Source organism: Bos javanicus, chromosome 8 (genome assembly GCF_032452875.1).
Source record: "Bos javanicus breed banteng chromosome 8, ARS-OSU_banteng_1.0, whole genome shotgun sequence".
Classification (NCBI taxonomy): domain Eukaryota; kingdom Metazoa; phylum Chordata; class Mammalia; order Artiodactyla; family Bovidae; genus Bos; species Bos javanicus.
In genome coordinates, this window is record NC_083875.1 from 79,689,869 (window position 1) to 79,709,608 (window position 19,740).

The 19,740-nt window shown below is 39.8% G+C and overlaps 1 protein-coding gene across 2 annotated transcripts in view; it reads right to left on the reverse strand.

Moving 5' to 3' along the window:
• Positions 1-19,465, reverse strand: part of AGTPBP1 (ATP/GTP binding carboxypeptidase 1) — a 191,923-nt gene extending 172,458 nt beyond the window's left edge. For both annotated transcript variants that reach the window (XM_061426061.1, XM_061426060.1), the window contains exon 1: positions 19,376-19,465. The gene's annotated coding sequence lies outside the window, so the exon portion shown is untranslated. The remainder of the gene's footprint in view (positions 1-19,375) is intronic.
• Between the last annotated feature and the right edge of the window lie 275 nt (positions 19,466-19,740).

Consider the following 19,740-nt stretch of genomic DNA (forward strand, 5'->3'; position numbering starts at 1 on the left):
AAAGCCAGCAATTTAACAGAAATTATTATCTTTACCATATGAGTTTTTAAAAATCACAGAAAGGAAACAGATTAACTTCAGAATGGTAAGCTAAGTTTAACTACCTGTTTATTTTTCAAGTAAGATTGGTTAAAGTCTTTTTTATTTGTTTTAAATAAAGAAAAATAAAACTCTTATACAAGCCATATACCACAAGCCAGACTTTAGTAATATATTATAGAGCAAAAATGTGTAAAACTCCTAGGCCTGCTTTGAATAAAGTAAAAAGAAAAAATACCGTGGGAAATTTAGAAAAAGAAGTCTCTTTTCCTATCTGCATTACTAACTCATGTAAGAGTTTATATAATTTGGAGGGATGGAGATTTATACAAAAGAATAGACTAGACAGCCAAAATAAATAGATGCATAAAAAATATCATTCTCTATCAAAAAAGCATTAACAATCATTCCTGGAGTACTGTATCATAAGGCCTAAAATTTGAAGGGCTGCTCTGACTGCTTTGAGCCTCACAGGGCCCCAAATGCCTAAGGAAAGTTCTCCCAGTCTTGCCATAGTCAATGGGAAAGGCTCCTCACCCAGCTAGGTCCACTATCAGTTAAACCAGCTGCATGCCTCTCAGTCCTCAAGCTAAAACTAGTTTCAGTTCCCTGCTAGCCCTCAGAATTATTCACACAAACTAATAACATCCTCGCCCAGGAGTGGAGAGTAGTGGTTCACTCTACTCCCAAGCACCATTCCCCTAGGTTGAGAGTATATATGACTAAAAACCTGCTGTCAGTCTCACCTCACCAGGGTCAGGTAGTAGCTATCTTGCCCAGTTTAGGATAGGTGATCCCTCCTTCACCAATGAAGTGAAGGGAGGTGAACAGGAGATAGTCAGACAATTACTGTATCTAAACTTTCTTTTTACACTAATATCACAGCTATAACCTGAGACCCGAAAATTAGTTCATGGATCCTCCAGGGTATAAAAATTGGGAAAGGCTAGTCCAGACTCTTGTAGGCAGTGCTGGTCCAGGCCAGAATAGGTCCAGTGTGGTTCTAGAGCTTGTTAAGTACTAGCAGACGATTCCTGACTACCATGGCCTCCTAACGACAAGATTTTTCCAATTTTAAGACAGCAATAAAGATCTAGAGGCAACTTCACAATTAGGCCAGAGGCCTCTTACTCAAAAAGACAATACTTTCCTGAGTTTCTCAGTTATGTGCAGAACTCAGGTTTTGGAGGTTTGCTCCTTGAGTCTCTTTCTTTAAATGTCTAAACAATTCTGTAAAGCACTTAATACCTGTGGCAAGTTATTGAGTTATTGCCCCTCCTCTCCAAAGTCACCCTTTTTGCCTGTACTGTGAAAACAGATTAATGCACTTAAAATACTAATTTCTTTGCCACCTGGCAAGATATTAAGCTTTGTCAAGAGAGCACTGGAAAGACTCTGCAGGGGTAAAGGATTCTGTTCCTGGTTCCGGCATGCCCACTTGGCTGCAGTAGGCCTGGCTTCTCCAAGACCCACTCCAACAAATACGGCTTCTCCAGCACCAGTCTCCTGCAGCAAGTGTAGATTCTCCAATAGGAGGTTATGCAATTTTGCAGCAGAATGCCTCTGACAAGTCATCTCCCCAGGAACAGCTTTCCCTGGCACCCAAGAAGGCACATACCCAGCAAATTCTTCTAGTGCCACAACTTAGCTGCTTGAACAACATCTAGACTTCAGTGAGCCATAGGGTTGGTAACTGCTCTTTGTAGTAACTGCTCTTTGTGTCAGCTAGTCCTGTATTGTCTGTTATCTTGACTTCTTACTGATAAATCCCTCACTGTTCCTATCCCTGTTATAGTCAATACTTCTTTTTTTAACTTTTTATTGGAATATAGTTGATTTTCAATGTTGTGTTAGTTTCTGCTGTACAAGAAAGTAAATCAGTTATACATATACCCCCTTTTTTCAGATTCTTTTCCCATATAGGTCATTACAGAGTGTTGAGTAGAGTTCTCTGTGCTATACAGTAGGTCCTTATTAATTATCCATTTTATATATGTGCATGCATACTAAGATGCTTCAGTCATGTCTGACTCTTTGCTACCCTATGGACAATAGCTCACCAGGCTCCTCTGTCCACGGGATGCTCCAGGCAAGAACACTGGAGTGGGTTGCCATGCCCTCCTCCAGGGGATCATCTCAACCCAGGGACCGAACTGGCATCTCTTACATCTCCTTTATTGGCAGGTGGGTTCTTTATCACTAGCATCACCTGGGAGGCCCATTTTATATGTAATAGTGCATATACGTCAATCTCAATCTCCCAATTAATCTCTCCTCCTCTTTCCCCCCTGGTAACCATAAGTTTGTCTTCTGCATCTGTGACTCTATTTCTGTTTTATAATTAAGTTCACTTGTACCCTTTTTTAGATTCCACATATAAGCAGTATCATACGATATTTGTCTTGTCTAATTTACTTAGCATGATAATCTCTGGGCTCACCCATGTAGCTCCAAGTGGTATTTCATTCTTTGTTACAGCTGAGTAGTATTCCACTGTATATATGTATATATGTACCACATCTCATTTATCCAGCTCTCTGTTGATGGACATTTAGGTTGCTTCCATGTCCTGGCTATTGCAAACAGAGTTGCACAGAACACTAGGACATATATATCATTTCGGAAGATGGTTTTCTATGGATAGATGCCCAGGAGTGATCATATGATAGTTCTATCTTTATTTTTTTAAGGAACCTCCATACTGTTCTCCATAGTGGTTGTACCAATGTAAGAAGGTTTCCTTTTCTCCACACCCACTCCAGCATTTATTGTCTGTAGATTTTTTGATGATGGCCATTCTGACTAGTGTGAGGTAATACTTCAATGTAGTTTTGATTTGCAGTTCTCCAATAATTAGTGATGTTAAGCATCTTTTCATGTGCTTTTTGGCCATCTGTTATGTCTTCTTCAGAGAAATGTCTATTTAGATCTTCTGCCCACTTTTTGATTTGAGTTGCTTGTCTTTTGGACACAGAGCTGCATGAGCTATTTGCATATTTCGGAGATTAATCCCTTGTCAGTCACTTCATTTGCAACTAACTTTTCCCATTCTGTGGGCTGTCTTTTCATTTTGTTTATGGTTTCCTTTGCTGCGCAGATGCTCTTATATTTAATTAGGTCCTGTTTATTTTTGTTTTTATTTTTCATTATTCTAGGAAGGATCAGTTTAATTCAGTCACTCAGTCGTGTCTGACTCTTTGCAACCCTGTGAACTGCAGAACGCCAGGCCTCCCTGTCCATCACCAACTCCCAGAGTCCACCAAAACCCATATCCATTGAGTCGGTGATGCCATTCAACCATCTCATTCTCTGTCGTCCCCTTATCCTCCTGCCGTCGATCTTTCCCAGCATCAGGGTCTTTTCAAATGAGTCAGCTCTTTGCATCAAGTGGCCAAAGTATTGGCGTTTCAGCTTCAAAATCACTCCTTCCAATGAACACCCAGGACTGATCTCCTTTAGGATGCACTGGTTGGATCTCCTTGCAGTTCAAGGGACTCTCAAGAGTCTTCTCCAACACCACAGTTCAAAAGCATCAACTCTTCAGTGCTCAGCTTTGTTTACAGTCCAATTCTCACATCCATATGAAACTGGAAAAACCATAGCCTTGACTAGATGGACCTTTGTTGACAAAGTAAGGTCTCTGCTTTTTAATATGTTGTCTAGGTTGGTCATAACTTTCCTTCCAAGGAGTAAGCATCTTTTAATTTCATGGCTGCAATCACCATCTGCAGTGATTTCTGGAGCCCAAAAAAATAAAGTCAGCAACTCTTTCCTCTGTTTCCCCATCCATTTCCCATGAAGTGATGGGACCAGATGTCATGATCTTAGTTTTCTGAATGTTGAGCTTTAAGCCAACTTTTTCAGTCTCCTCTTTCACTTTCATCAAGAGACTCTTTAGTTCTTCTTCACTTTCTGCCATAAGGGTGGTGTCATCTGCATATCTGAGGTTATCAATATTTCTCCCAGCAAACTTGGTTCCAGCTTGTGCTTCCTCCAGCCCAGAGTTTCTCATGATATACTCTGCATATAAGTTAAATAAGCAGGGTGACAATATAGAGCCTTGATGAACTCCTTTTCCTATTTGGAACCAGCCTGTTGTTCCATGTCCAGTTCTAACTCTTGCTCCTTGACCTGCATACAGATTTCTCAGGAGGCAGGTCAGGTGGTCTGGTATTCCCATCTCTTGAAGAATTTTCCACAGTTTGTTGTGACACACACAGTCAAAAGCTTTGGCAAAGTCAATAAAGCAGATGTTTTTCTGGAACTCTCTTGCTTTTTCGATGATCCAGTAGATGTTGGCAATTTGATCTCTGGTTCCTCTGCCTTTTCTAGAACCAGCTTGAACATCTGGAAGTTCATGGTTCATGAACTTTTATTGCTGAAGCCTGGCTTGGAGAATTTTGAGCATTATTTTACTAGTGTGTGAGATGAGTGCAATTGTGTGGTAGTTTGAGCATTCTTTGGCATTGCCTTTCTTTGGGATTGGAATGAAAACTGTGGCCACTGCTGAGTTTTCCAAATTTGCTGGCATATTGAGTGCAGCACTTTCACAGCATCATCTTTCAGGATTTGAAATAACTCAACTGGAATTCCATCACCTCCACTAGCTTTGTTCGTAGTGATGCTTCCTAAGGCCCACCTGACTTCACATTCCAGGATGTCTGGCTCTAGGTGAGTGATCACACCATCGTGATTATCTGGGTCATGAAGATCTTTTTTGTACATTTCTTCTGTGTATTCTTGCCATGTCTTCTTAATATCTTCTGCTTCTGTTAGGGTCACCTGTTCTAAAAGATACAAAATACCTACTATCTGACTCTGATTAGATCAAAAAGGATATTCCTTCAATGAGTGTTCTGCCTGTTTTCCTCTGTCCTGCCTATGTTTTCCTTTAGGAGTTTTACAATGTCTGGCCTTACATTTAGGTCTTTGATCCGTTTCAACTTTATTTTTGTGTATGGTGTTAGAGCTGTCCAGTTTTCCCAGCACCACATCTCAGCCTTTTGGCTAAGATCAAGTGGTCTATAATTCTTTACTCTTTCCCTATTAAGTTACTACATGCCTTTTATCTCTTGACTGGACCCAGAATGATACATACCAACAATTTTTTAAGCTATTTAGTATGCCACGGTAAATAAATCATGTCTGCTTAAGTCATAACAAGTGGATTCTGTTCTCTGCAACTGAGTCTTCACTGTTTCTCTTTTGATAAAGAATTTTTTGCTAAGAGATAGGGGCTCATACAATACTCATGACATCATTATTTTAATTGGGAAGTGATACTAATTATACATAGACAGGGTTAAGAATGGCTACTGAAGATTATATTTCTAAGTCTGCCAATTATATACTTCAATCGTAATATTAGAGTACTATCTTTCCTGTAAGGCCTAACTACTATTTTAAAAACTTAGTCTACAGTGAGATACCACTTCACACCTACTAGAATGTCAATAATAAAAAACACAGATAATGACGAGTGTTAACAAGGATGTGGAGAAACTAGAACCCTCATACACTGCAGATGAGAATGTAAAACAGTAACAGCTGCTTTGAAAACAATCTAGCAGTTCCTCAAAAAGCCAAACATAAAGTGGCCATCAAGACTCAGTTATTCCATCTTTGCGTACATACAAAAAAATGAAACTACATCCATACAAAAACCTGTACACAAATGTTCATGGCAGCATTATTCACTAAAAAGAAAAGGAAAGGAAATAACCCAATGCCCTGATGGATAAATAAAATGTGGTATATCTGCAGAATGTAACATTATTCAGTGACAAAAAGAAACAAAGTACTTCTATGTGCTACCTGGATGAATCTTGAAAATATTTATGTTAAGTGGAAGAAGCCAGTCAAGAAAGATCACATAATTACATAATTCAATTTGTATGAAATATTTAGGAAAGGTAAATCTTTAGAGACAGAAAGTAGATTAGTGGTTACCAAGAACTACGAGAAATGGAGAGAGGTATGTAGGAAATGACTAAAACGGCGTGGGAGCTTTTTTGGGGAGTAATGAAAATGTTCTAAAATTGATGGTGGTAATGGCTGCACAACTCTGTGAATGTTTTAAAATCTACTGAATTGCGTACTTTAACTGGTAAAATTGTATGGTAAGTGAGTTATATCTCAAAAAAATTATATTAATAAAATAACAATAATTAATAAAATTAATTATAATAAAAATAATTAATAAAAACTTAATCCCTGCAGGTACTTACATAATTCAACCATTCCTAAATTAGGGTTAGGGATTTACAGTCTCTATACCTCCGTGCCTGCTTCCCATGATGGAATACGATATCCTTTACACTAAAGCAAAACTATAGACCCAGCTGGCTCTAGGACAGATGTATTCTGAGTATACCCTAAAGAAGTCTGGGGGAGAGGTGGGAAGCCTCACAATGCTGTCACATAAAAATCCACAGTATATACCTCCCTAAATTGGGGCAAGTGTCTGCACAAGTTGATTTTTATATATTTACACGTGGCTTACACTAAAATTAAATGTGGGAATCTGGCCTCAGCAGAAAATCATACAAGCAAGATAAACTTGCTCAAGATAGCCCACATAGAAAGAAAAGCAAATAAGTTTGCATTATGATTGCTCAATAAATGCACACAAAGGTTTCAGATCAGATCAGTCCCTCAGTCGTGTCCGACTCTTTGCGACCCCATGAATCACAGCACGCCAGGCCTCCCTGTCCATCACCAACTCCCGGAGTTCACTCAGACTCACGTCCATCGAGTCAGTGATGCCATCCAGCCATCTCATCCTCTGTCGTCCCCTTCTCCTCCTGCCCCCAATCCTTCCCAGCATCAGAGTCTTTTCCAATGAGTCAACTTTTCGCATGAGGTGGCCAAAGTACTGGAGTTTCAGCTTTAGCATCATTCCTTCCAAAGAAATCCCAGGGCTGATCTCCTTCAGAATGGACTGGTTGGATCTCCTTGCAGTCTTAGATCTTCTGAATTTTTGAGATTGTCCTGATCTTCTGTTCTGAGCTAGAACTAGTTCCAGAGCCTAAAGAATCTAAAACCTGAAGCCCTCAGTTCCCACTGGCTTAAAGCCTGGAATCAAGCCAAGTCAGCCAACCAAGTGCACATCAGCCAAGTCAATAAGCATGTGCACACACACTTGAGAAGTTCATACACGTACACTGTCCTCATTTTCATTCCACAAACATGCCACAAAAGAAATTCTGACACACAGCAACGTAAGCCTGTACATTCTAATTATATAAATACTTCAATACACATGGTTTTAAATTTATTTCAAGTCAAACTGCTAAAAAAAGAAAAATGCCAAGAACCATATACTGTTCACACTTCAAAGCCCCATATAAATCTTTTAAAAAACAATCTGAGGAAATATGATCCCTTTGACTTCCCTTGCTTAAACAACTTGGTCCAGTTCCCATTCAACCAGAACAACTTCATTATTTTACTCTCCTGTTTACCAAAGGGTCTCCCCACAAGATATCATTAGACAAAAAGTTTCCACTATTTAAAACATTTGAGAATTAAAAAAAAAAACGAGAAACACTGCTCTAATTAACAGTGATAACCTTTGCTGTTAAATACCAGATAGTTGTTCTTGTTGAAAAGGTTGTGGGCAACAGGAAAGGACTACAGTTAAAGAAGATCTGGGTAGCTGGTTCTACTATAGGGAATATAAAAACAAGTATGCTGCAAATGCATTATCTTTTTTCAGCACTGTTTCATCATCTCAAAGGAAGAAATCACTTTTCAAGAACTTAAGTGAACTACTACTGTTCTCCCACACCAGTTATGTCAATGTGATGGAAAATTGCAAATCATGATTATTTAATAAAATTACCAAAAATATGATTATACCCCTTTCCCTTATTAAAGGAAAAAGAAACTTTAAAGGAAAAAGGTAAATACTATCTGCTGTTTAAAGGATAGAAAAGTAATATGCTCAGCATTAGAAAGATAGAGATTGCTACCATTTAAATTAAATGACAAACATATACACTGAACATGGCCTGTGTATGTTCAGTTCAGTCGCTCAGTCGTGTCTTGACTCTCTGCAACCTCATGGACTGCAGCACACCAAACTTCCTTGTCCATCACCAACTCCTTGAGCTTGCTCAAACTCATGTCCATCTGTGTATGTTAACCTACTCTAAATAACAATATTAAGGTATACATTTTCATTTGGTTACCTTAAACATATGACATTTGATGATTACCTTGTGGATAACAGTAAACCTATAAAAAGGTTACACCTTTTACCTTTCTTCATTATGCATCCTCTTTAAAAACACAAGATTTTGGATGTTTCACACACTACTCCACAAAAGATGCTCTGACACTTACAAAGGTCTAATTTGTTCTGCTATATGATGTTTTAATTATAACACAAATAATAGGGTGTTATTGTTGGAGGAACAGAATCCCATTACACTTCAATTAAATAGTTTACTTAATATTTAAAATAACTCTTCCCTCAATACTGATTCCAACTGATTAGTTTTAGACTTAAACAAGTGCCAAAATTCCTAAGTCCATATAGGTGATGAATGAGATTAAAATTCTTACCTTGAAACATACATTTTCCTTGCCTCTAACCTATGACTCTAACCCATTAAAATGGTTTAAGTTTTGTTTGTTTCTTCTTGTTTGGTTGCTTAAGGAAAGTACCACAGCCCTAAGTCATCTCCCATTAACATCAAAATAGGAATCAAAATACACAGGACAGGAAGGACTCAAAAAGCTATAAGGCATCAGAAACAAACAGTAAAATGACAGAAGTTCCTCCTTAAGAACAATTACTTTAAATGTAAATGAATTAAACTCTCCATTCAAAAGGCAGAAATTAGTAAAAATGGATTCTAAAAACATGATCCAGGAATCTCCCTGGAGGTCCTATTGTTAAGACTCTGCACTCCCACTGCAGGTGGTACAGGTATGATCGCTGGTCAGGGAACTAAGATCCCACGTGACATGTGGTGCAGCCAAAAAATTTAAAAAATAAATAAATAAAAATTAAAAGTAAAACATGATCCAACTATACGTCCTCTACAAGAGACTTACTTTAGCTACAAAGGAAAAAATAGGTGGAAAGTAAAAGGATGGAAAAACATATGCCACACAAACAGTAACTAAATCAATCAATTCAGTCGCTCAGTCATGTCAGACTCTTTGCGACCCCATGAACCGCAGCACGCCAGGCCTCCCTGTCCATCACCAACTCCCAGAGTTTACTCAAACTCATCTCCGTTGAGTCCGTGATGCCATCCAACCATCTCAGCCTCTGTTGTCCCCTTCTCCTCCTGCCCTCAATCTTTCCCAGCATCAGGGTCTTTTCAAATGAGTCAGCTCTTTGCATCAGGTGGCCAAAGTATTGGAGTTTCAGCTTCAACATCAGTCCTTCCAATGAACACCCAGGACCGATCTCCTTGCAGTCCAAGGGACTCTCAAGAGTCTTCTCCAACACCACAGTTCAAAGCATCAGTTCTTCAGCGCTCAGCTTTCTTTATAGTCCAACTCTCACATCCATACATGACCACTGGAAAAACCATAGCCTTGACTAGACAGATCTTTGTTGACAAAGTAATGTCTCTGCTTTTTAATATGTTGTCTAGGTTGGTCATAACTTCCCTTCCAAGGAGTAAGCGTCTTTTAATTTCATGGCTGCAATCACCATCTGCAGTGATTTTGGAGCCCAGAAAAATAAAGTCAGCCACTATTTCCACTGTTTCCCCATCCATTTGCCATGACGTGATGGGACCACATGCCATGATCTTCGTTTTCTGAATGTTGAGTTTTAAGCCAACTTTGTCACTCTCCTCTTTCACTTTCATCAAGAGGCTCTTTAGTTCTTCTTCACTTTCTGGCATAAGGGTGGTGTCATCTGCATACCTGAGGTTATTGATATTCCTCCCGGCAATCTTGATTCCAGCTTGTGCTTCTTCCAGCCCAGCATTTCTCATGACGTACTCTGCATATAAGTTAAATAAGCAGGGTGACAATATAGAGCCTTGATGAACTCCTTTTCCTATTTGGAACCAGTCTGTTGTTCCATGTCCAGTTCTAACTGTTGCTTCCTGACCTGCATACAGATTTCTCAAGAGTCAGCTCAGGTGGTCTGGTATTCCCATCTCTTGAAGAATTTTCCAGTTTATTGTGATCCACACAGTCAAAGGCTTTGGCATAGTCAATAAAGCAGAAATAGATGTTTTTCTAGAACTCTCTTGCTTTTTCCATGATCCAGCAGATGTTGGCAATTTGGTCTCTGGTTCCTCTGCCTTTTCTAAAACCAGCTTGAACATCTGGAAGTTCACGGTTCACATATTGCTGAAGCCTGGCTTGGAGAATTTTAAGCATCACTTTACTAGCGTGTGAGATGAGTGCAATTGTGCAGTAGTTTGAGCATTGTTTGGCATTGCCTTTTTTTGGGATTGGAATGAAAACTGGTAACTAAAAGGGAGGCTCTACTAATATGAATAGTAACTAAAAGGATGGCTCTACTAATATGAAACAAACTAGACTTTAAATCAAAAAAGGTTACAAGAGACAAAGAAGAACACTATATATTAAGAAAAGGAACAAAAGAGCAAGAAGATATAACAATTATAAACACTCTTGCACCTAATAACAGACCACCAAAACAAATGAAGCAAAAACTCACAGAATTATCTATAATAGTTGGCAGTTTCAATACCCTACTCTCAATAATGGATAGAACAACCAGACAGAAGATAAGAAAACAGAGGACTTGAAAAACACAATAAACATAGACAACTAGACATAACAGACATATATAGAACATTCTATCTAACAACAGATAAATTCTTCTCAAGTGCAAACAAAACATTCTCCAAATACACCATATGCTGCTAAGTCGCTTCAGTCGTGTCCGACTCTGTGCGACCCCATAGACAGCAGCCCACCAGGCTCCCCTGTCCCTGGGATTCTCCAGGCAAGAACACTGGAGTGGGTTGCCATTTCCTTCTCCAATGCATGAAAGTGAAAAGTGAAAGTGAAGTTGCTCAGTCGTGTCCGACTCTCAGCGACCCCATGGACTGCGGCCCACCAGGCTCCTCCGTCCATGGGATTTTGCAGGCAAGAGTGCTGGAGTGGGGTGCCATTGCCTTCTCCGAATACACCATATATCAGGCTACAAATTAAGTCTCAATAGATTTTAAAAGACAGATAATTGTACAAAGTATTTCTTCCAACTACAACAGAATGAGTTTAGAAATCAGTAAGAGAAGAAAAACTAGAAAATTCACAAATTTGTGGAAATTAAACAACACATTCTTTTTTTTAATATTTACTCATTTATTTGGCTGTGTTAGGTCTTAGTTGCAGCAGGTGTGGTATGCAGGCTCAGCAGTTTTGGCACACAGGCATGTGAGATCTTAGTTCCCCCACCAGGGATAGAACCCACATCCCCTGCACTGGAAGGCGGATTCCCAACCACTAGACCACCAGGGAAGTCCCAAGAATACACTCTTAAACAACCAAAGGGTCAAAGTAGAAATCACAAGGGAAACTAGAAATATTTAAGAAACAAATGAAAACAAAAAACTTAACATATCAAAATTTATTAGATACAGCGAAGGAGTGCTAAGGGGGAAATTTATAAAATTATAAAAAATAAGAAAGACTTCAGATCAACAACTTAAGTTTATAATTTAAGGAACTAGAAAAAGCAGAAATCCAAAACCAGCAGAAAAAAAGAAAAGAATAAACATGAGGGCACAGATAAATGAAATAGTGAACAGAGGAAAATCAACAAAAACAAAAGTTGATCTTCAAAAGATTAACGAAATTCACAAAACTTTAGCAAGATTAATTAAGAAAAAAGGAGCCAGTTACTAATCACAAAGTGGAAACATTACTGGTCCTACAGAAATAAAAAGGATTTAATGAGAGTACTATGACCAACTGTGCACCAATAAAGTGGATAACCTAGGTAAAATCAACAAATTTCTAGAAACCAACTGAGTCACAAAGAAAGAGAAAATTTGAATAGGCACATAAATATTAAGGAGATTGAATTAGTAATCAAAAACCTCCCAACAAAGAAAAGCCCCTGATGGCTTCACTAGTGAACTGTACCAAACATTTAAAGCACATCAATGCTTCTCAAATCCTTCCCAAAAAGCTGAAGTGGAGGGTATACTTTCTAACTCATTCTATGAGGCTAGTATCACCCTGATAACACAGCCACAAAAAGACATTACAACAAAACTACAGACCAACATTCCTATTGAACACTGATTCAAAAATCCCCAACAAAACACCAGCAAACTGAATTAAGTAGCAAAAATGCAAATCAAAGTCATAATGACATATCATCTCACACCCATTAGGATAGCTACTATGCAAAAAAGCAAAAAATCCACCCACAGAAAGTAAGTGTTGATAAGGATGTAAACAAATTTGAACCTCTGTACAATGTCGGTGTTGCTGTGAATGTAAAATGATGCAGCTGCTATGGAAACAGCATGGTCAGTCCTCAAAAAAATTTAAAATTTAAAATTACCGTATGAGCCAACAATTCCACTTCTGAGTATGTACCTAAAAGAACTAAAAGCAGAGTCTCAAAGAAATATTTGCACACCCAAATACACAGCAGCAGCATTTTTCACAATAGACAAAAGGTAGAAGCAACCCAAGGATCCACTGATGAACAAATAAACAAAATATGGTATATACATATAGTAGAATGTTAGTCAGTGCTGAAAACAAAAGAAATTCTGACAGTTTAGCTGAATTTTGAAGACACAATGCTAAAAGAAATAAGCCAATCACAAAAGAGAAAATACAGTATGATTCCACTCATATAAGGTACACAGAATAGTAAATTCATAGAGAGAAAAAGCAGAATGCTGGCTGCCAGGGGAAGGTGGGAGGGGAGGAAATGGGCAGTTTATAACTTAATGGATCCAATTAAGTTTTGCATGATGAAAAGTTCTAGAAATGGATGGTGGTAATAGACGTACAACAGTGTGAATGTACTTAATGCCACAGAACTGTATACTTAATATGGTAAAAGTGCTAAACTTTATATGTACTTTACCATAGTTTTTAAAAATACATTTTTAAATCAAAATATGGACCAAACATATGAATGAGTCAATAATGTTAAAAATTGGAAAAAATAAATTTCAAGTGTAAACACAAAATTAAAACTGATGAGATGAAATTAACAGATGAAAGAGATATTCTCAAGGCAAAGAAAACAAATCCCAGAAGTCTAGAGTTGTAGCAAGCTTCAAAGATCTTGTGAAATTCAAATCTTTTCACTCTGTAAATTAGGAGAGAAGCTCTTCAGGGAGGTTAGCTATCTTACATTCACCATCGGTCAGTTCTGCCTACATGCAACAAGAAGCTGTTAATTAATAAATCCCTAGAGTTTTTGGCAAAATAGTATTCAAACTCTATCATATGTAGGTAGTGTTCCTATTATTATTATTCTACCATAAATATTTCATTGACATTATTATTATTCCCAATGTAATCTATACCCTTATAATCATAACTGTAAATCATTCTCCCCATAGAGAAGATGAGAGGCAAAGACAGCAAGTACCTCTCATCTCCTTAGGACTGTTCATCCTCAGCATGAATTAAATGAGAAATGAAAGGAGATTAAGAAGGAAGCTAAGTGGTCTCTTTTTTCCAGCTTATGAACTAGATGTCAAGCCAGCTTTCCATACTGTGCCCTCACTATATTTGTCTAATAAGTAAAACCAAAAAAAAATTAGATTTGAATATTTATGTGGAAATGTAGTACCAAATCTTTGTTTTTAGACAATGTAATTTCAGAACACTAATAATATAGTCCCTTTGTATCAGCGCTTGACTAAAATGCTAAGAAACCTTTCAACTTTCTGTGAATAACCTTTCAGTTCAGTTCAGTTCAGTCGCTCAGTTATGTCTGACTCTTTGCGACCCCATGAATTGCAGCACACCAGGCCTCCTGTCCATCACCCACTCCCGGAGTTCACCCAAACTCATGTGCATTGAGTTGATGATGCCATCCAGCCATTTCATCTTCTGTCGTCCCCTTCTCCTCTTGCCCCCAGTCCTTCCCAGCATCAGGGTCTTTTCCAATGAGTCAACTCTTCATGTGAGATGGCCAAAGTATTGGAGTTTCAGCCTCAGCATCAGTCCTTCCAATGAACACCCAGGACTGATCTCCTTTAGGATGGACTGGTTGGATCTCCTTGCAGTCCAGGGGACTCTCAGGAGTCTTCTCCAACACCACAGTTCAAAAGCATCAATTCTTCAGCCCTCAGCTTTCTTTATAGTCCAACTCTCACAACCATACATGATTACTAGAAAAACCATAGTTTTGACTAGTTGGACCTTTGGTGGCTAAGTAATGTCTCTGCTTTTGAATATGCTGTCTAGGTTGGTCATAACTTCCCTCCCAAGGAGTAAGCATCTTTTAATTTCATGGCTGCAGTCACCATCTGCAGTGATTTTGGAGCCCAGAAAAATAAAGTCAGCCACTGTTTCCACTGTTTCCCAATCTATTTGCCATGAAGTGATGGGACTGGATGGCACGATCTTAAGTTTTCTGAATGTTGAGCTTTAAGCCAACTTTGTCACTCTCCTCTTTCACTTTCATCAAGAGGCTCTTTAGTTCTTCTTCACTTTCTGCCATAAGGGTGGTGTCATCTGCATATCTGAGGTTATTGAGAGCTTAAGCTAGCATTTTTCATTATACCATCTTTACTTAAAAGAATGTCTTAGGTATTTTGGCAGAGGTTTGCTCAGAAATGAAGGAAGTCTTCTTGTCACTTTAGGAAACAAATGGCAACCTTATTTTTGCCAATGGTAAAATTTGAACTTTCAAGCAAAAATCAGATTTCTGGAAAACTCATATCCATCACCATGTCACAACAGGGACGGTTTCCCAATAACTTATTTCTGTTGGAATGGGTGATATTAACAAATGTGATATTTTAATAGCTTATAATGAAAAGTAACTTACTGAACCAATATTGACAAGTGACCAAGGCATGATGTTATACAGTCAGACATAGGCATACGATCCACTCTATGTTCAAACCAATGGATTTTAACATAACATTATTAAAAAGTCCACTGATATGATTTCAGATTCCAGACTGCAAATGTCAGGGAGGAGGAAAACTTTCCTTTACTCTCCTAGGTTCTTCTGGCTGGTCTAAAAATTAAACTGGCATGAGACAGATTAACAAGAGAAAATCAAATTTAATGTCATATGTATGGGAATTCCATACATAAGATGGGCCAGACACCCTACATACACGAGAGATTCAAAGATAGAAAGGTAAAATGTGGTGTAAATGTCACTTTGAACTACAGGATGGGACAGGGGCCTGGGGCTTAGAAGAACAGGAGGATCATTCACAGGACAATAAGCAGCAGAGCAGATGTTTCACAATGCAGCCACTAGGATAAAATTTATCTCTGGTAATAACTTTTTTTCGGAGAAAAATCCCCAATTCAAATTCTTCTAGGTGGTTAAAAAGGGGCAGTAGTTTCTCTCAAACCCACAGGGTCTCATCTGCTCAAAATAATCAGTCATGCAAAAGTGGCAAATTTCAAGAAGGTTCATTTCAAACTCCTACATAATTTACTAAAAACTGTTATATGCTGAGTCTTGATGTAGTTAGCAACCAAATATAGGGCTTTCCACGTGGCTCAGTGGTAAAAAATCCACCGGACAATGCAGGAGACACAGGAGTCGCTGGTTCTGCCAGTTCAGTCCCTGGGTCAGGAAGATCCCTTGCAAGAAGAAATGGCAACCCAGTCTTGCCTAGGCAATCCCATGGACTGAGCAGCCTGGAGGGCTACAGTTTGGGGGTTGCAAAGAGCTGGACACAACTGAGTGACTGAGTGCGTGCATTCGCGCACACACACACACACCAATAAAATATATCCATAATTCCTTGGAGGCTATCAAAATATCCCTCCCTTTTACAACCATTAACTGTGTGAGGCTGGATTTCTCTCTGTATATATACTTCAACCCAAACAACATACTGCAATAGACTGAATGTAAAAGCAAATATGAGAATCCTGCTATTTCTATTAAACCAGACATTAGAGATTTACAAAAATCTAAAATGCCAGTCTTCTCACTCCTTCGTTGTTAAAAAACAGTAATCTTTTACTAAAAGAAAAAAGAGTTTATATTAACATGTAATGGGTTTATACTGCTCATTTTAAGTGAATTAATAAAAAGTTGTATCTCTGCTTTAATTTATAACATAATACAGACAGCTATAACCCACAAAAGCTCTCTGTGTGCTCAATAATTTTTTAAGAATATAAAAGAGTCCTGAGACAAAACATTTGAAAACACCTGATTTAAAGAACAGAGTATTAATATCAGATCCCTGCAAAGCAAAAAGAACAAGAAGTACTTTTTCTTTATTTTTTTTTTAGTTTTCCTAAAAGACATTACATGAAAACTGAAAAGGGACACAATGGCAAATCAAAATTATTTGATTCCTTCTATGTAACATCAATAAGAATTTTAAAAAAGAAAAGAATGCTTAGATCAAAGTGATTTTGTATATCCTGGAAACATAATGCAATATCTTGATTAGATAAACACATAAATATATCCATTTGATAAATAATATTTTTGATAGCTGCAAATGACAGCCAAAGAAACGAGCAGTCACAAACTCAAAAACAGATGATTAAAATAGCAGCCGCCACCACCGTGAGGGACACAATCCAAGGTCCTGTCAGAAGGGACAAACGGGTACTTCAGCCACTCTCCAGCAGCATCTCAGGACACCCAGCTCAGGGTCTAGCTGTTCTATTTTAAACTAAATTACATGCTTCCAAGACAGGTCAGTAACACTAAGCTCTCAGCCCCAAAAGAGCAAATGGGTCTTAGTGGGATTAACCTGAAGTAACAGGACTCAATCAGCCCAAAGCCCCTTTTCAGCTACAACATCCCCTGTGCTGAGGAAACACAGAAGCAATAATAATATTTATTGAGCATTTTCTATGTGCCAGGCACTGTGGGCTAAGCACTTAACATTCAAGACCATCTTAAGAGTTTACACCATAATTATCCCCATTTTTGGAGTTGAGAAAACTGAAACACAAAGAAGATAAATAACTTGCCCAAAGCAAAGCCAGGATTTAAATCCAGCCTGTCTGACTCTGAGGCCCAGCCCTTTAGCCACTACACTACAGTACACACAGGCAAGTAACCAACAATAATACATAAAGTTGAAAGTCAATGTCCACTGTAGACCATTTCTGTTGTTCATACTGCCTAAGAGAAGCTTCCAATTTGCAGAGAGTCCTCTGACAGGTTCATCCATTACTCTACAGCTGCTGTTCAACTTCCAAGTACCAGAGGACCTCAGGCAAGAGGAGTAGATTTTGGAAGGTAAAACTGTGGAGGACATTTTTCTTTAGCCCAAAATATAGAATACAGAATAGAATAGAATAGAAGTTAGATAATTTCACAAGTCTTGGACCTCTTTGCCTTCTGCAATTGAAGATAAAAACCATTATTATTTAAGAATCTAACTAGACTATTCCAAAGAGAATAATGCCTCAATTCAAATCAACTGATAGAGCTTTATAAAAACTGCTTTTACAAAAGTTCAAATTACACTACATCTAAATGTTTTGCAATGCGGCTAATTACAAGGGTAGCTCTAGGTCTACGCCTTTCATTTCAGTGTTCAGAGTGAGAATGAAGTTCCAAATATGTGTTGAAGCAACTTAAGGCAGAGTTTTGAGGTCATTAAAAATGAACCTGGGGGGGGAGGGGGCAAAAAAAAAAAAAAAAATGAACCTAGAACTTCACTGTAGAAATTAAATCAAGCAAAGTGGAATAAGTCATGTTACAAACCAGCCCTAAGGATAAGGAATAAGGAGTGAATAAACACTAACTATCTCACATTAATTACAGAAGAAAATACTCAGATATTTCAGAGTTTTTGTTCAGTGTTAACATTTGGCACACGTTTTAAAATATGTACCATACAAAGTGCCTTAAATAAACTATTATTTTTTTGGCCTACTGAACTGAAAACATTCCACAATATAATTACAAAAATAACTTTCCGGTTTTCTCAGGGATTAAAAAAAAAAAGAATTTCTAAAACAAATTCAGAGGATAACAAAGAAAGAGATAACTCGATTTACATAAAGATTCCAAGAAAGACATAAATGGTAAGTGAAAATGAGTGATCCAGCAGACTGTTAAAAGTCCTTTCTACCCACAAACTGTACGAACTGCATCACAGACACTGCTACAAACGTACATCATAAACACTGTTACAATTTTGAATACCTGAAAGTAAGAAGAAAAAACAAACCCACGCAGAATTAACATTGCCACAGAAAATTTCTACTGAGTCTTAAAACATATTAAGTCATCAGCAGTGCTAGACCTGCAGGCACTTGAGGAAGCTATCTTAAAAAAGAGAAACAAGCTTTATGTTATCAACATTCACAACGATGTGTAAAACTCTATTCCAAGATGGATAAATGCCCAGGAAAGGAAACCGACGGACTCAAACCTGCACTGGTACATTAAGAGACTTAAAGGCGCAGGAGGGTAACTACCGTGGAGCCCCGAGCAAGCCTTTGCGTGGGGTTGCAGGTGCCCCTGCACACTCGCATGAAAAACCCGCAACTCAGGAAGCAAGGCTGGAGGGAAACTCTGCACTGTCATCTAGGGCGATCTCCTTCATGTCCAAATCAAACACACAAGGCGACAAGTTGTAAGCAGAGAACACACTTCGGGTCAAGTCAACCATAGAAAGGAAGCAAGCTCGGCCATCGCAGTCGTCACACCACCACCCACCTTGAAGCCGGGTGCACTTAGGGGCTGAGAGCTGGGTAGGTGCGGAGGCAAGGCGCGCGCCCGGCCCCTGCCCACCGCCCCTCCGCACAGCTCAGCTCCGCGCTGCACCGCGGTCACCGCCGAGAGAAAGGAAGAGCAGGGCAGGGGGCCGCCTCTGCTCGGAGACCTAACCGGGTACCCTCCGCGAGGGCTGGAGAGGGGACGACCGAGTGACCATGGGTGGGGGCGGGGTGGGGCGTTTTCCAGAAATCGGCCAAAGCCCCCACCCATCAGGGATTCCCTTCAAGACCTGGTCCACCCCAGAAAGACACGGGTTACACAACCTGTCAGGTAAGGGACCCAGAGGTAGCAGGGCGCAAACCGAGGAGGGCCGGGGGTCGCTCCTTCCTTGCTTCTCCCGCCCCCAAGACACAGCGGCCGGGGAGAGCGAAGTGGTGGCTGCCTGGAGGATTAGCCGCGGCCGAGAGGCTGCCGGCCAGGACGCGCGGACGGCGGCGGCGGCGGGGCGCTCACCGGCTCTGGATGGGGCGCTGGCAGGAGCTAGGCAGAGCCGCAGCACCCGGCTCGGCGTCGGCAGCGCGAGCTGCTGCTCTCCCGACACACCGCGGATACCTCGCCGCCCGCCGCCGGGTGTTTTCATACAAACCCCGGTGGCAGGCTAGGAGGAGGAGGAGGAGGAGGTGGTGGTGGTGGTGGTGGTGGCGGCGGCGGCGGCGGCGGCGGCGGAACCTGCCCGCATCCCAGGCAACGTCAGCGCGGCGCCCCGCCCACCGCACTCCTCAGCCCGCCGGCTCGCGCGCGCCGGGCGGGAGGGAGGGCGGGGCGCGCGTGCGCGCGGGCAGGGTAAGCGCGCTCCGCGGAGAGGGCGGGGTGAGCGC